Below are 7,468 nucleotides of genomic sequence, written 5' to 3' on the forward strand. Positions count from 1 at the left end.
GACATAAGTATTTGATACATCAGAAAGCAGAACTTAATATTTGGTACAGAAACCTTTGTTTGCAATTACAGAGATCATACGTTTCCTGTAGTTCTTGACCAGGTTTGCACACACTGCAGCAGGGATGTTGGCCCACTCCTCCATACAGACCTTCTCCAGATCCTTCAGGTTTCGGGGCTGTCCTGGGCAATACGGACTTTCAGCTCCCTCCAAAGATTTTCTATTGGGTTCAGGTCTGGAGACTGGCTAGGCCACTCCAGGACCTTGAGATGCTTCTTACGGAGCCACTCCTTAGTTGCCCTGGCTGTGTGTTTCGGGTGGTTGTCATGCTGGAAGACCCAGCCACGACCCATCTTCAATGCTCTTACTGAGGGAAGGAGGTTGTTGGGCAAGATCTTGCGATACATGGCCCATCCACTCCCATCAATACGGTGCAGTCGTCCTGTCCCTTTGCAGAAAAGCATCCCCAAAGAATGATGTTTCCACCTCCATGCGTCACGGTTGGGATGGTTTCTTGGGGTTGTACTCATCCTTCTTCTTCCTCCAAAACGGCGAGTGGAGTTTAGACCAAAAAGCTCTATTTTTGTCTCATCAGACCACATGACCTTCTCCATTCCTCCTCTGGGTCATCCAGATGGTCATTTGGCAAACTTCAGACGGGCCTGGACATGCGCTGGCTTGAGCAGGGGACCTTGCGTGCGCTGCAGGATTTTTAATCCATGACGGCGTAGTGTGTTACTAATGGTTTTCTTTGAGACTGTGGTCCCAGCTCTCTTCAGGTCATGACCAGGTCCTGCTGTGTAGTTCTGGGCTGATCCCTTACCTTCCTCATGATCATTGATGCCCATGAGGTGAGATCTTGCATGGAGCCCAGACCGAGGGTGATTGACCATCATCTTGAACTCTTCCATTTTCTAATAATTGCGCCAACAGTTGTTGCCTTCTTACAAGCTGCTTTGCCTATGTCATCCCAGCCTTGTCAGGTCTACAATTTTATCCCTGATGTCCTTACACAGCTCTCTGGTCTTGGCCATTGTGGAGAGGTTGGAGTCTGTTTGATTGAGTGTGGACAGGTGTCTTTTATACAGGTAACGAGTTCAAACAGTGCAGTTAATACAGGTAATGAGTGGAGAACAGCAGGGCTTCTTAAAGAAAAAACTAACAGGTCTGTGAGAGCCGGAATTCTCTTACTGGTTGGTAGGTGATCAAATACTATATGTATATATAAAGCAAATTAATTACTTCAATGTGAATTTCAGCAAGCTTTGATCCGTTGAAGTGTACTTATGATAAAAATTACAGACCTCTACATGCTTTGTAAGTAGGAAAACCTGCAAAATCAGCAGTGTATCAAATACTTGTTTCTCCCACTGTATATTTTAATATAATCTAATACACTAATGTGTACAAACATTAGGAAACCTTCCAAATATTAAGTTGCACCCATTTTGCCCTCAGAACAGCCTCAATTTGTCAGAAAGTGGACTCTACAAATGCGTGTTCAACAGGGATGCTGGCCCCATGTGACAATGCATCCACAGTTGTGTCCAGTGAATATTCTTGATAACACAGAATGTTGAGTATTAAAAAAAACAGCAGAGTTCTTGAAAACAACGGTACACCTGGCACCTACTACATACCCATTCAAAGGCAACTTTCAAAAAATCTTGCCCATTCACCCTCTGAATGGCACACACAGTCCATGTCTCAAATGTCTCTAGGCTTAAAACCTTCTTTAACTGTCTCTCTCATCTTCATCTACAAGATTAAAGTGTATTTAACAAGTGACATCAATAAGGGATCATAGCTTTCACCTGGTCAGTCTGTCATGGAAAGAGCACGGACACTCCACCAGTTTCTCTTCCCAGCTTTCGTTGGCTGCTTGTTGGAGATCATTCCTTCCTCCTCAACCAACTTCTTCACCTGCACACCATTCTAGAACAGAAAGGTGGAGATGTAGCCTAGGCCCAATGCAAGTGGGTGAATGTGTGTATGCGTGGTTAAATACTCTCATTTCACACACCCCTTCTGAGGACGTAACTCACCAGATTCCACTTCCAGGCTAGAAGATGCTTTGTTGAAGACATGATCCCACCAATGGAAGGTGAACTGCTCCCCTTGACAATGTCCCATCCCTCCCTTGCCACATTCACTATGATAGCCTCACATATACCATTCTCCTGCCGACCAAGACCTTTACCTGTGAACAGTGAGGGGTCTTCTATTAGTGGTAGACTAAGAACATTAGATCTAGTTACCATTCATAACACATAATTAGATACAACTGGCAACTACTACTAGTAGTGACATCAAACATTCAGGCTACTGCACAGACAAAGAGGCTCTAGTCTAGAACGCACGGTTAAATTGTGTTTGAGAGCTTTTTTTTTTTTACACTAAATCATTAAATTTGTGAGAAATAGATGTCATTGTTGCAATAGTTTGAGTGGGCAACATACACAATCATCTTAAATTGACATGTTTAATTATTTTGCCATATTGAATATTGCACTAATTTCCCTAATGTGGACATTTTGTTACTACCTTACAAGCTTGCATTTTCAACCCATAATAAACTCAGCAAAAAAAGAAACGTCCTCTAACTGTCAACTGCGTTTATTTTGAGTAAACATGTGTAAATATTTGTATGAACATAACAAGATTCAACAACTGAGACAAACTGAACAAGTTCCACAGAAAATTAATAATGTGTCCTTGAACAAAGGGGGGGGGGGGGTCAAAATCAAAAGTAACAGTATCTGGTGTGGCCACCAGCTGCATTAAGTACTGCAATGAATCTTTTCATGGACTGCACCAGATTTGCCAGTTCCCGGACATTTCTGGGGGAAAATGGCCCTAGCCCTCACCCTCCGATCTGATCCAACAGGTCCCAGACGTGCTAAATGGGATTGAGATCCGGGCTCTTAGCTGGCCATGGAGAACACTGACATTCCTGTCTTGCAGGAAATCACGCACAGAACGAGCAGTATGGCTGGTGGCATTGTCATGCTGGAGGGTCATGTCTGGATGAGCCTGCAGGAAGGGTACCACATGAGAAGAGGACGTCTTTCCCTGTAACGCACAGCGTTGAGATTGAAACTGAGCTTGTCGTCACTGCAGGCAATGATGCTGTGACACACCGCCGCAGACCACGACGGACCCTCCACCTCCAAATTGATCCCGCTCTAGAGTACAGGCCTTGGTATAACGCTCATTCCTTTGACGATAAACGTGAATCCGACCATCACCCCTGAAGAGACAAAACCACGACTCGTCAGTGAAGAGCAATTTTGCCAGTCCCGTCTGGTCCAGCAAACCCACCGGATCGCCATAGGCGGCGTTGTTGCCGGTGATGTCTGGTGAGGACCTGCCTTTACAACAGGCCTACAAGCCCTCAGTCCAGCCTCTCTCAGCCTATTGCGGACAGTCTGAGCATTGATGGAGGGATTGTGCGTTCCTGGTGTAACTCGGGCAGTTGTTGTTGCCATCCTGTACCTGTCCTGCAGGTGTGATGTTCGGATGTACCGATCCTGTGCAGGTGTTGTTACACGTGGTCTGCCACTGCGAGGACGATCAGCTGTCTGTCCTGTCTCCCTGTAGCGCTGTCTTAGGCGTCTCACAGTACGGACATTGCAATTTATTGCCCTGGCCACATCTGCAGGCCTCATGCCTCCTTGCAGCATGCCTAAGGTACGTTCATACAGATGAGCAGGGACCCTGGGCATCTTTCTTTTTGTGTTTTTCAGTCAGTAGAAAGGCTTCTTTAGTGTCCTAAGTTTTAATAACTGTGACCTTAATTGCCTACTGTCTGTAAGCTGTTAGTGTCTTAACGACCGTTCCACAGGTGCATTTTCATTAATTGTTTCTGGTTCATTGAACAAGCATGGGAAACAGTGTTTAAATCATTTCCAATGAAGATCTGTGAAGTTATTTGGATTTTATGAATTATCTTTGAAAGACAGGGTCCTGAAAAAGGGATGTTTCTTTTTTTGCTGTGCTTATTTAGTGGAATTACATATCCTTTTACCTCAGATTGGTGATGTTAGTATAAAAGAATATAGTCATCACGATGACATAAGATTGATTACTTAAAACAGATCAATATATTTGGTTTTGTACCGCTGATCGTCAAACGTGCTGGGATGCGCAGAACGCGGCGTTAATGAAATGGCACGAAAAATTTGGGGCAGTCTCTATAAAAAAGTTGCTGGACACACACCAATGGATTTGACAATCAAACTATAATTTATATCTGCCAATCGTTGTCACTGTTGATATCCTATGGTTCGTGATAACCCAAACGTGGTGATTTGTTTAAGTTAACGTTTAGTGGTTTGTTCCCTTTTTCGTGATTGCAGCTCTCGGGAAATCAACATCCGACATTCCAAAATATAGATATCAGCCTTCTACAAGTTCTCATCTGACCAACCATATACAGGTTATTCCAAGATTCTGTGTGGCCTTTGAATAGTGTTAGTTTAAACAGCGCTACACTCCAAACATTTGCCCCCTGTTCAACACTTCAAAATGTAGCTAGCAGTCTTCTACAAATTGTCCTCTAACCAGTGATGTACACACTATTCCATGTGGTTTTAGATAGGAGGGATTGACAAATAAGTGTTGGGTTTCTTTTTCTGTTTTGGCAACCCCCATATCAAAATGAATCACCCCAATGTAGCCCACTGTCTTCTACAGGATGTTCTCTAACCAGTGATGTAAAAATATCTCCAGTGTTTTTAGTTTCAACAGCACATATCGGATTTCCCCCCTAATCGATATCAGTGATTTATTGCCACCTGTCAAAACAGAGTTTTTGGTGCATAAAAAAATACAAGTAATATGATGACTAATTGTTGCACATATATGATAGTACATTTTATGTTTAGGTTTACAAGAAATCAAACTGTTTCTGCATATTGGGTATTGATTATGACACTTTAAAACTGTTTTGACATTGGGCTATTTATCCAATTTAGCCAGCACCATTTAACACAAGTTTTAGGAATATAAATTGAACTTTCAACATTCATTTCCAATGGTATTGTACTTAAAATCTGGTAACAACTGCTGAATGAGTCCAAAAAACGTGCTGTGATGGATTTATTTTGATGATATTCCAGAAATCAGCAAAAGGGGTTTGCCCTGCCTACTAATGTAATTTACAAGCAAGTTCAAGCTGTCATATGTATAACGTTACACTTGATATAGTAGCCTTGCTACTGTTGTTTTTCACTGTTGTTTTTATTTCTTTACTTACCTATTGTTCACCCAATACCTTTTTTTAACTTAGAAATTGCACTGTTGGTTAGAGCCTGTAAGTAAGCATTTCACTGTAAGGTCTACTACACCTGTTGTATTCGGCGCACGTCACAAATAAACTTTGATTTGAGAAACTGCTGGCTGTAATCGATGTTCATTAGCTAACAGAATGTCCATCATTAATTGACTATACTGTTACTAAATACATTTCTGAAAATCTAACATTAACTTTACCTTGTTCCCAGCCATGACACAGTAGCTGTTGCCCTGCAAACTTCAGTCCACGGCTCTTTTCCTGAGCAGTTTCTGCCATTTACTTCCAAAGAAATGAACATGTTAGCTAGCTAGCTATATTACACTGCATTTGGCAGGTCTTCAGTCTCAGGTGTCAACATTTAAGTATTAGATAGTTGAACAGTAATGCACAAAATACACTATTTTCTCAAATATAATATACACATTCCGTTTGGAAGTCTGCAAAAAAATACTGCTCTGTCAAAGTTCAGCTTGGGTTAAGCTGACGAAATCTAACAAGATATCGCAGCTAAGTTAGGTAGTTTTAAGAGAACATTTACACTTGAATGCAAGTTATTAACGTTACTGTGCTAATAAGGGCTGTAAATGAAATCATAAACAACGACCGGAGTAATGGAACTAATTATTTTTCCTCGTCTGGTTATCTAGACTCACATCGTTGTTCAAACGGGATAAATAAAAACGTTTTCACAGTTCTATTGAACCATGAGGTAAATTCAGCACGACCCCGGAAAAGGCTAAACTTCTTGTTCTTCTTCGACGAGGTTTAACGGCAGTTGGCATCTAATAAATGTTGCATTACCGCCACCTACTAGACTGGAGTATAACTCCCTTATACTTTGCTTGTAAATACAAAATAAAAACAAAACACCAAATACCCTACCATCTAACCCTACACTCACCACCCTACTCCACTATTTAAATCTATCTAGGCCTACCTCAGGCCAACAGCCTGAAAGGACAGGTCACCACCACTTAATACACCCTGTAACTCTTCTGACGTTAAGTCTCATACACCCAAATACCTCTGTAGCATCCACCACAACTTTAATTTTCTGCAACTTACATTCCATCCCTGCAGTACAGTTGAAAACCATTGCTATAAATGCAAAAAATCCAATCTTAATGTTGCATAGAGTACCAGAAAGTTTGAACACACCTACTCATGCAAGGGCTTTTATTTTGACTATTTTCTACATTATGGAATAATGGCGTCAGGTAACCTAGTGGTTAGAGTGTTGGACTAGTAACCGAAAGGTTGCAAGATCAAATCGCCGAGCTGACAAGGTAAAAATATGTCATTCTGCCCTTGAACAAGGCAGTTAACCCACTGTTCCTAGGCTGTCATTGAAAATAAGAATATGTTCTTAAAACTGACTTGCCTAGTTAAATAAAGGTAAAATAAAAACATCAAAGCTATGAACACATATGGAATCATGTAGTAACCAAAAAAGTGTGAAACAAATCTAAATATATTTTATCTTAACCAGCTTCACCTGGAATGCTTTTCCAACAGTCTTGAAGGAGTTCCCACATATATTGAGCACTTGTTGACTGCTTTTCCTTCACTCTGAGGTCCATCCCAAACCATCTCAATTGGGTTGAGGTCGGGTGATTGTGGAGGCCAGGTCATCTGATGCAGCACTCAATCACTCTCCTTCTTTGTGGTCGAATAGCTCTTACACAGCCTGGAGGTGTTTTCCTGTTGAAAAACAAATGATAGTGGGACTAAGCGCAAACCAGATGGGATGGTGTATTGCTGCAGAATACTGTGGTAGCCAAGCTGTTTAAGTGTGGCTTGAATTCTGAATAAATCACAGACAGTGTCACCAGAAAAGCACTCCCACACCATCACACCTCCTCGTCCATGCTTCACGGTGGGAACCACACATGCAGAGATCATCCGTTCACCTACTCTGCATCTCACAAAGACATGGCGGTTGGAACCAAAAATCGCAAATTTGGACTCATCAGACCAAAGGATAGATTTCCACCGGTCTAATGTCCATTGCTTGTGTTTCTTGGCCCAAGTAAGTCTCTTCTTCTGATTGGTGTCCTTTAGAAGTGGTTTCTTTGCAGAAAGTTGACCATGAAGGCCTGATTCACGCATTCTCCTCCGAACAGTTGATGTTGAGATGTGTCTGTTACTTGAACTCTGTGAAACATTTATTTT

The 7,468-nt window shown here is 41.9% G+C and overlaps 1 long non-coding RNA gene across 2 annotated transcripts; it reads right to left on the reverse strand.

The window, feature by feature from the left end:
* Positions 1–1,853: 1,853 nt before the first annotated feature.
* On the reverse strand, positions 1,854–6,075 carry LOC111958667 (uncharacterized). Of its 2 annotated transcripts, XR_011474895.1 has the most exons (4): positions 5,950–6,075; positions 5,494–5,575; positions 2,046–2,200; positions 1,854–1,935 (listed from the first exon to the last, which is right to left on the reverse strand). It is a non-coding gene; the product is annotated as an uncharacterized lncRNA (long non-coding RNA). The 2 variants fall into 2 exon arrangements; XR_011474894.1 differs by having other exon boundaries at positions 5,494–6,070.
* Between the last annotated feature and the right edge of the window lie 1,393 nt (positions 6,076–7,468).

The sequence above is a fragment of the Salvelinus sp. IW2-2015 genome, linkage group LG35, assembly GCF_002910315.2.
Source record: "Salvelinus sp. IW2-2015 linkage group LG35, ASM291031v2, whole genome shotgun sequence".
Lineage (NCBI taxonomy): Eukaryota > Metazoa > Chordata > Actinopteri > Salmoniformes > Salmonidae > Salvelinus > Salvelinus sp. IW2-2015.